The 10,461-nt window shown below is 40.8% G+C and overlaps 1 protein-coding gene across 3 annotated transcripts in view; it reads right to left on the reverse strand.

The window, feature by feature from the left end:
* The window catches only part of RC3H1 (ring finger and CCCH-type domains 1), a 63,002-nt gene extending 54,022 nt beyond the window's left edge, over positions 1 to 8,980 (reverse strand). For all 3 annotated transcript variants that reach the window (XM_079761536.1, XM_079761537.1, XM_079761535.1), the window contains exon 1: positions 8,694 to 8,980. The gene's annotated coding sequence lies outside the window, so the exon portion shown is untranslated. The remainder of the gene's footprint in view (positions 1 to 8,693) is intronic.
* Between the last annotated feature and the right edge of the window lie 1,481 nt (positions 8,981 to 10,461).

The following is a 10,461-nucleotide window of genomic DNA, read 5'->3' on the forward strand; positions in this document are numbered from 1 at the left end:
TTGCAGTCCTACATAATAAAATGACATTTCTGAAAAAATGGACTCAAGAGCAAATGAGTCAATCCAAAGAACCCATAATTCAATTTTTGCTAAATAAATGGGGAGCCTTACATTTACTTTTTAAAAGTTTTTAATAAATTTAAAGAGGCTAGACTCAAGCAAAGAGTGACAGTTTTAATCAAAACAGTTCAAAAACTGCTATCAATGGAGTAATGTAAAAGTTGACATATAAAATATGGGTTTTAAAAGCAGTAACTATAGGGGAAGTATTTCTAAATGAAGGTTAAAATCCAGGGTGTGTGTTTTTTTAAGTATAGTACTTAAATATGGAAGACTACCACTCTTAACAGAATGTCTCCACAAAAATGGACTTTGGAGCAAGCATAACCAGTATGCAGAGAAGGTCAAATGCAGATCATACACAGCATGACTGCTTTGAGCAAAAGTAGAGGTACAACCCAACTGAAAACACAGACTAACATGAGGGTCTCCATTTTTCAAACTCTGGAAACTTTAACATGATGAGTTTAGGGAAATGCAAGTTCATGTGGCAACCCATTTGGATTCTATAGATCAAAATGTAATTTGAATAGAATCCAAATGTAAAACTAGCACCAACAGAAAATTCTGGATACCAATAATGTTCAGTTAAATTCTATTTATCCTTACCAGTCCATTTGTATTAGTACTGGAAATTAATTTTTTTAAATATATTTTATTGATTTTTTACAGAGAGGAAGGAAGAGGGACAGAGAGTTAGAAACATCCATCAGCCGCCTCCTGCACATCCCCTACTGGGGATTTGCCCGCAACCAAGGTAAATGCCCTTGACTGGAATCGAACCTGGGACCCTTCAGTCCGCAGGCCGACGACGCTCTATAGACACTGAGCCAAACCGGTTAGGGATGGAAATTAATTTTTGTTTTCTAAAATGGGTCACACTTGCCGAAACCGGTTTGGCTCAGTGGATAGAGCGTCGGTCTGTGGACTGAAAGGTCCCAGGTTTGATTCCGGTCAAGGGCATGTACATTGGTTGCGGGCACATCCCCGGTGGGGGGTGTGCAGGAGGCAGCTGGTCGATGTTTCTCTCTCATCTATGTTTCTAGCTCTCTATCCCTCTCCCTTCTTCTCTGTGGAAAATCAATAAAATATATTTAAAAAAAAAAATGGGTCACACTTGGAGGGAAAAAAGTTCCATCATAAATTAAAGAAAAAATCCATTAAGTAGGATAAATTTCTTAATTTAAGATTCTTTTTTAAAAAAACTTATTTTTTATTGATTTCAGAGAGGAGGGGGGAGAGGGAGAGAGAGAGAGAAATATCAATGATGAGAGAGAATCATTGATTGGTTGCCTCTTGCACACCCCCTACTGGGGATCAAGCCCACAACCCATGTGCCCCTGGTCGGAATTGAACCCGGGACCTTTCAGTCCCCAGGCCGACGCTCTATCCACTGAGCAAAACCAGCTAGGGCCTTCATTTAAGATTCTAATTGTTTAAAGAACAATACATCACTATTAAATCTATAGCAATAACCTCTGTACTTTTGATTTGTAAGTAGTATATGTTAAATTACTCAGTATTTAATGAAATAGTCCTCAATAACCGCTTTCAAAGTGATCCTAACTTCAACAGTGATTGTAAAAGCAACCCCAACTAATGGGGATCTTGAGAGAACTAGAATAGGAAAATCTAAATTCTAATCTCAGTTATGCTATTTATTAGCTCTGAGATCTATATACATTTGGTAAATATTCAAAAGTTTTAGAGCAAAGTAAGAAAGAAAAGGATGACTCCAGGTTAGGAACAATGAAGAGTGGAGTAAAAGATGATGCCCTGATAGGAAAATGAGGAAGCCACACTACAAATGGACATTTGGAAAGTTTAGGGCTTTGGGAGAATAAAGGATTTTAAATTATTTCAAGGTTAGGATTGCCAGCAGTGTAAGTGACAAAGCATAGAAAATGTAGGCTTGAGGACAAATTGAGGCCATGTAAATAGGTAAATTCTCTGTGAGAGTGACTATAAATGAAGAACTGGATCTTTGGGGAATAGTTTACATCAGAACTCTTCAACAGAACTTTCTGAGATGATGGAAATGTTCTATATGTTTCCAATATAGAAGCCACAAGCCACATGTGGCCACTGAGCTCTTATAATGTGGCTACTGCAAGTGAGTAACTAAATTTTAAATTTTATTTGACTTTAATTAATTAAAACTTAAATGTATCCATACAATGGAGTATTGTTTAGCAGTAAAAAGAAATGCACTATCAAGCCATGAAGACATGGAAGAAGCTTAAATATACATTGTTAAGTGAAAGAAAACAATCTTGCCCATAGAACTATACAACACAAAGAGTGAACCCTAATGTAAACTATGGACTTTGGTTAGAAGTAATTTACCAATACTAGTTCACCAATTATAATAAACGCACCACACTAATGTAAGATGTTAACAGAGGTAACTGTGGGGGAAGCTGGCTGTATATGGAAACGTATATTTTCAGTGCAATTTTTCTATAAATCTAAAACTATTTAAAAACAATAAAATCTATAAAAAATTTTAAAAATAAGTAGCCACATGTAGATAGTGGCTGATATTGAATAGCACAGGTCCATATTAATAAGACTGGTGTGGGGAAAAAACCAGAATAGGATTTTATTTCTGATAAAATACACTCAGTTAATGCTAAACTCTACAAAGTTTATATGTAGCTTTAATATTAACATTTTACAGCAGAACTTTTTTCAAATATTCTAGATATCTTCCTAAAATGATTTTTTTGTCAAACAGAATTTAAGGAGGAAAATAACATTTACTGACTGGGTACTAGATGTCAGGTAGTATACTAAAGACATGTTATCTCATTTAAATTTCAAAACAATCTTTAAGGGGAGGTATTACTCTTTCTGTTTTTAGAGATGAAGAATCATAATGCTTAAATAATAAAAGATGAAAACCTAGCTAGATATGACTCCAAAGTCTATGTTCTAATATACTATGTACATATTTTTATGAATCCCAAAATTACAAACATTTCCCTACAATAAATTTATTATCAGGAATTCTTAAAAATTTGGAGTCATCTTTTTCTTTCTTATTCTTCTCTAAACCTTTTGAATAAGTTATATAGCACAACACAATAATTAACCATACACTCGGAGTCTAATGAGGTACTATCCCTATTATCAAATGGCCCCAAGCTAACCTGGTTTTTTCCTGTCACCCTCCTTGCACCTTTTAATCTGCTATGGGATTAGAAAAGAGACAATCAAACTTCTTAGAATTACCTACAAAGCAAGAGATTTTGTAAGCTAGTGCTTTAATCAGATGATTTAGTTAATTAATTTTGTGACAATTAAAGGTCTTTTATCTACTTCTTATTCTAAGCTGGAACCTGGATAGATAAAATACTGTTCTATAATAAAGTTAAAAATATAACAATCCAGTTTCATTCACAAATCTTCCACTAAATCATATTTTCAAGCACCTTTAAACATCACCCACTTAAAGATGTTATTTTGGGGGGAAAGGGAAACATCTGAAATACTTTCGAAAAAGATAAATTTGTAAAAAGATGTTATTTTTATGATTACATATAGTACACTAGCTTTCCAATAAATGTTACTATAAAAATTAATGAGTTATATATAAAAACAAATTATTTATAAAGAATTGATATTTCCCCGAAAAAATTCACTATTTAAAAAATGCAGAGCCAAAACCGGTTTGGCTCAGTGGATAGACCGTCGGCCTGCGGACTGAAGGGTCCCAGGTTCGATTCCGGTCAAGGGCATGTACCTTGGTTGCGGGCACATCCCCAGTAGGGGGTGTACAAGAGGCAGCTGATCGATGTTTCTCTCTCATCGATGTTTCTAACTCTCTATCCCTCTCTCTTCCTCTCTGTAAAAAATCAATAAAATATATTTTTTTAAAAATGGAGAAATTTGCATTGAGTCCTAAGTAGTCTTATATAATTCTTTTTCATCACTTAAGTTGTTCTTAGAACTAACTTTATTAATTACATAACTTTTCCCTAAAAGGGGGGAGGTTAGTATCAAAATTTAAATTATTTTCTTTTTAAAAAAATATATTTTTATTAATTTCAGAGAGGAAGGGAGAGGGAGAGGGAGAAATAGAAACATCAATGAGAGAGAATCATTGATCAGCCCCCTACTGGGGAGGCAAGTCCACAACCTGGGCATGTGCCCTGATCTAGAATTGAACCTGCGACCTCTGGGTGCATGGGGTCAACACTCAACCCCCTGAGACACACTGGCAGGGCTGTACTGCTTACTTTAAATGGTTAATTTTATGTTGTGTGAATTAAACCTCAATAAAACATTTATGTTAAGATATATAAAATTGAACCCTTTAGAATTCTCTTCTTCAGAACATTGCTACCATGTTCAAATGCTATTTAGATCTTGGAGATTTTTAGCTAAAATGCATTACAAGTTAAATTATTACCATATTTGCTCAGAAATAGCGAGGAGTGGGGTGACATCAGGACTAAAATGCTTGACAAATGTCAAAAGAAAATTGCTGACATATATTTGTAAATAATCTCAAAGAAAGATATAAATTAATCTTAGAACATTTATTCCTCTATGACAGAATGCAATTTCTGTCAGCTTAACTGTACATGTAAGGTGAACTCAAAATATTTACTATAATTCCTTTCCTGAACTTCAACCAATCAGGAAAACATGTGCACTTATCAGAAGTCTCTAACATTATATAAAAAGCAAACAGGCATAAGCATGATCACTATGGAATAAATAAAGATGCTAAAGCTAACTAAGCATTTAGACCTGCTAAAGCTACCTGTCCTATGTAAATGCAGGGCAACATTACTTCAGATTAGTAAACTTCACACTTGAAAATGTATAGAAGATGTAAGAAACTTTGGAGAAAAATCCCTTTGCATAAATACCTGACAAATTAATCTTATGTTATAACCTCTAAGGCTAGTCCAAATCCAGACTAGACTCCAGGATTAAACAAAAGAGGTCTTAAAGAGGACCCTGCATGCCCTAACCCGTTTGGCTCAGTGGATAGAGCGTCGGCCTGCGGACTCGACGGCCCCGGGTTCGATTCCGGTCGGGGGCATGTGCCTTGGTTGCGGGCACATCCCCGGTGGGGGGTGTGCAGGAGGCAGCTGATTGATGTTTCTGGCTCTCTATCCCTCTCCCTTTCTCTCTGTAAAAAATCAATAAAATATATTTTAAAAAAAAAGAGGACCCTGCAGAACAGGCTGATTTCAAAATCTGTGACTATTTTGATGCAGGCCAGTCTGAGAATTTAAATCCACTGGAATCCAACCCAAAAAAATACCTGAACTCCTGAGCACTGACAGGGCCAAAGCTAAACCAGGTCAGTATACCCTGCCAAGGAACAGCTTGCTCCGAGGTGTCCACCAAACAAGGATCATTTATCAGTTCATTCTTCACTTTGTTGGATGCCAACCACTTGCAAGATATAAGCAGGTGTAGACTGATTAGACCCCTCAAACTCCATTTTAAGCCCTAAGATTTAGAGGTTTAAAAAATAAATGCTGCAGAATTCTAAACCGTCTATGGCTTTTAAAAAATGAAGAATTTCAAATGTTGGCTGACCCAACTTTAAACATCACTGAATGTTACTAAAGTTATTTTTTAATTTTCATAAACTATTTCAAAGGCACACCTTAGTTACTGCTTACATAACAAATTAAAGCCATGACACAATTATAGCAATCCACAGATCTGTCCTATGTAAATGGTATGAGTTTCTATATATAAAGCATTTAGACCTGTTAAAAGCAAATATAAATGTGCCTTTTGTAATTCACATGAATGTATACTTTCTCAAACTTACAAGTAAATACTTGGCAGGATACAAATAATAATAGAAAATATATCTGGGCTAAAGGCAAATACAGTAGTATAAGACATAGTTGGTGGTCAAAACAAGATTCTTCAAAGTTTAACCTTGAGATATATGGTAGCAATAGTAAAGCATCTAATTTGTGTCACAGGACCTTGGTTTGAGTAACCTTTTAACTATTAATTATGTGACCTTTTTGCTAGTTACTTAGCTTCTCCTAGCCTTAGATTCTTCATATATAAAATGAGAATATTACAGCCTAAGTAGGAGAATTAAATGAGAATGTTTTTATTCATTCAACAAATATGCTTTGAAAAACTGTAATTTTCTATGTAAAAAAAAAACCAACACAAACATGTTTTCAAATTTTTTCAAATGAATTGAACATATATTGACTTTCAATATTACCAAGAAAATACAAATCTGATTTTTAAGCTATGGTCCCAAAACTTTTTAGAAGAAAATTCTTAACTATTACTTGAGAAATTCTGAATTGAAATAATCAGAATAAACATTGAAAATGAAGATTTGACAGCTGAGGGGTCACATCATAAAAAAATTTTGACATAAATAAAAACGTAATTCTCTAAAGACATTTTTCAATGTTAAACAGAAATAGGGACCCAGATTCAACCCAGAAATTAATTGTTGGATCAACATCCAATTTCAAACACAATACCTTAACATTTAAAAAACTTTGTTTTCAGAAAAATGACATTAGGTACGAGGCAAATTAGTCCTTGAACAACATGATGAGATTTTTTCATAACAAAGCACAGTAACTACTTACAATGTACAAACTCATAAGTTACTAAAAGTGTTGTAATAGGTTTAGCATCACAGAAAAATTTAAGAATCATGAAACATAGACTTTCCTTGCATCGTGTACTGACCTACCAAAATTCAGCATAATAAAAAAGTCATGGGTTTGGGCACTTAAAAGTGTCCTTTCTGAAACTTATTTCTCAGGAAATTCACATTAGCAAGAGCCATGTGAAGGAAAGCTGTTCTTTCCCCATCACTTAAAAAGTAAAAAAAAATCCACAGGTTACTTATGCTACACATAAAATGAAAGTCATTCATATTCATCCACTATACTTCAATCCCAAACAGATAGTTCAACCTCCATGTTTATCCAATTGCTAGTCTATTTACTGTCAACTCTTGGAGAAGAACTAAGGATTAGTAAGGGCAGCTCATTAAACTTCATATACAGTAACCTGAAAATGCTTTGAATTACAATAGACATGGACAACAATTCTAATTAGAAATTTACCCTAAAGATATTACCAAGAATATGCAAATCTGATTCCTGAGCTATGCTCCCAAAACTTCTTAGGACGATATTAACTGGCATGTTCGCTCCAAAGGTCAATCTTCCTTTTACAAATACCAACTAGATGAGCCACACAATTTAGTCTTAAAGAGTGGAAAGCAATCTTCTCAGATGCATGCAAACAATTTTAATATAAATTTCTGCACACCTAGGTAGAAAATGTAATAGAAATAACCTGAATCATTCCCCCGCCACCCCCCCTCACTTGGAAATAGATGTGGTAGGTGCCTTTAAAAATTAAGTTTAAGAGAAACAGTAGTTAACTGTTGAAGTTTCAGACACCACTACCATAGGACAAATATAATGAATACCTGTTTCTTGATAAGCTTAAACAGCACAACAGAACAGTTGTTTCCAGTTTTTGAAAATTATAATAACGTTTTTGGAATCTTATAAAATATGCTTTAGAAACCAAATGTCAAACTCAGAGGAAAGGTTTGATCTTGAATAATTTTAGGAGTTACTGAAAGACAAAATTAGAACATGAGACAGGACACAAGAAGTTCTAGCCTGCGGACGAACCACTTCTGCCTCCTGAAGGAATGAAAGCTCCATCGGGTCCATTTCATGCCAGTTGCTGTTGCTTCTTATGCGGCACATTAATAATGCACAACGGTTCGGTTCGTGTGAAGAAAAGTTCTTTCTATGCAAACATTGCAATTTGTCTTCGCGTCGCCAGTAAGCGGCTTTGTTTCCAGTTTCATGGACTATTCTGGGATGTCAAGAGTTAGATTCTGAGTGCTCCCAAAGCGCCCTTGTTCCACTCTCCCCGGGACGTGGGCGTCACCGATGTTTAGAGATAACTGATACCTAGCGATGTTTAAAGGGGAGCAACGTGCTTCAGATCTCCATCCCTGTCCATCCTTCTAGCTAATCATCACCTTTTACCATGCACACTTTTTGTTGTTGCACTTACATTTTTTTTTTTTTAAAGACACCTGCATCTATGATTTCCCTATCTCGCCACCAGGAAGAAAGACGACTATCTGGATCGATCTCTAGGGAAAGAGACGTCGTAAAACCCACGGGGCTGGGGAAGGGAGCAGCTCCGAGGAGGGAGGCAGAGGCGGCGCCTGTTTACAGACGCCTTCACCTCCCCCACCCCGCAGACTGGGGGGTCCAGCAGCGTTTCCCGGGCGCTGTCCCCTCCCAGCCAGGCCTCGCAGTCTCGGAGCAGCTGGGCAGCCTGCTGGCCCCCTCCCTCCCTCCGGCCGGAGCCTCGCTCGCCCTCCCCAGGTCCCGAGCAGCGTCCGCACGGCCTACCCGCCCCGCAGGCACTCCAGGCGGCTGGCCGAGGCCTAGAGGCCGCTGGCCACTAACTAGTCCCCGGCCGCCGACGGGGCCCGAGGCCGGGCGGGCGGGCGGACGCGGCCCAGGAGCAGAGGACGGGCGGGGACAACCCCTTCCTCGCCGCCGCTGCCCATTGTTCCCGACCGAGCCCGGGCCGCCCCGCAAGCTCCCCAGGCCGCCGCCGCCGCCGCTCACCGCGCTGGTCCGAGCAGCAGCTCCTCTCAGCTCCGAGTCCCCGCGGCCGTCGCCACCGCCGCGGCAGCCACCGCCACCGCCGCCGCCGCCGCCGCCGCCGCTGCCACCGTCGATTCCGTCTCTGTCCCAGGCCGCCGGGCCCCGGCCGCCGCCACCGCCAGTGCCGCCTGCGGCCCCCCACCTGCTGCTGCGGAGGCCGCTCGGGCAGCAGGGGCCATCTTGTTGGTCGGCCTCCTCTTCTTCCTCCTCCTCCTCCTCCTCCGCCCGGTCGCTCTAGTCCTCGTCCCCTTCCTCTTCCTCGGGCTCCCGCGCCCGCCCCGGAGACTGGGCGGGGACCAGGGCGAGGCCACACCTTCCGGGGCGGGACCAGCGGAGGGCGGGGGCAGAAGAGGGCGTGGTCTACGGAGGGCGGGGCCAGCGGAGGCGGGGCGGACGCGGGAGGGTCGCTCTGAGTCACTGTCCGCCGACGCCCGACGGGGAGGCCGGCGACGCGCACCGCCCGGAGCCGGAGCTCGACGCGCCTGAGCCGGAGAACTGGTCCCAGGTCCACCCGGCCCGGCCCTCAGCGCCTCCGCGCCCAGCCAGCAGGTGGCCAGACAGTGACGGTGAATGGGAAAATTCCCGACGTTGCCCTCCCGTCCCCGCACTACTTCTACCCGCTTGGCTTTCCAGCCCTTGTCCCTCCATTCTTGTTGCTTTGCCATGGTTCGCCTCACCCACCCCAGAAGAATCTGTTCTTACTTCATTTTATCCAGATTCTCTATCACAACAGCTTTGCCCCAGTCACCCCTCTCAAGAGTCCCCAACAGGGCGCAATGGCCCAAAGGCCTGCACACTTGCTGCCCCAGAAGGTGTCCCCAGGCCCCGGGGAAGGGAAGAGCTCCCTGGGGGAAGGAGGGGGCGCGGGGGCGAGGGGCACAGGGCGGGAACAGGAAAAGATTCGGCCCCTGGAATTGCTCCTGGACCTAAAAGCTAACCTCCAGGTGGCTGAAAGTTTCTTCTCCCTTACGGAGAAGGAGCCATGTTGCTTCGGGGTAATGGGAGACCCCTGCAAGGCAATTCAGTTTAGCCAGATCCTAGCTTTTAGGAAGTGAGAGAAATGGAATGCTTTTCATACGATGCAGATCTAATTTCAAAATAAATCGTTTTATTAGACTAGAGAAGAGAGATCGTCCTCAGGTAAGCACCCAGTTAATAGTCCTCTCAACTATCATCCCCGTTTTTGTGTTTTGTTTTTTTTGCCCCAGATCTTGGCCAAGAGCGCAGAGATGTTGCTTTCCCGTCCTTTCTTCACTGCATGCATCTCCAATACCAAGGAAAGTGCTGTACTATATTTAGAGACGCTTCTGCCCTTAACGTGATAAAATCCAGTCGCTATGACAGATAGTGTTTTTATATTACCTGTAAATAGTGTATCACACACCTTCCTGAACTCTGAGCAGGGGAGAGTTCTTTTTCATTGCTACCACCCTCCTGCTACTCAGATTTCAGCTTCTTTTTAGAAGCCCTATGGATTGGAAATGACTGCCTTTGAAGTGAACTAAATCTGTAACCTTGTCTTCAACCTACTAATTAGTAGTCCCAGTTCCACAAAGGACAAATTTCCAGCTACCACAGAGGGATTAGGCTAGCGTGTGCTAACCTAAAGGCTATCTCCCATCTCAAACAGCCAGGCCTCAGTCCCCTGCTAGGAAAAACATTAATCTGTTCCTGCTTTTCCTCCTCCTCTCTTCTTTTCACTACTAGGGAACCTTCCACAACAGAAGGT

This window comes from Cnephaeus nilssonii, assembly GCF_951640355.1.
Source record: "Cnephaeus nilssonii genome assembly, chromosome: 21".
NCBI lineage: Eukaryota > Metazoa > Chordata > Mammalia > Chiroptera > Vespertilionidae > Cnephaeus > Cnephaeus nilssonii.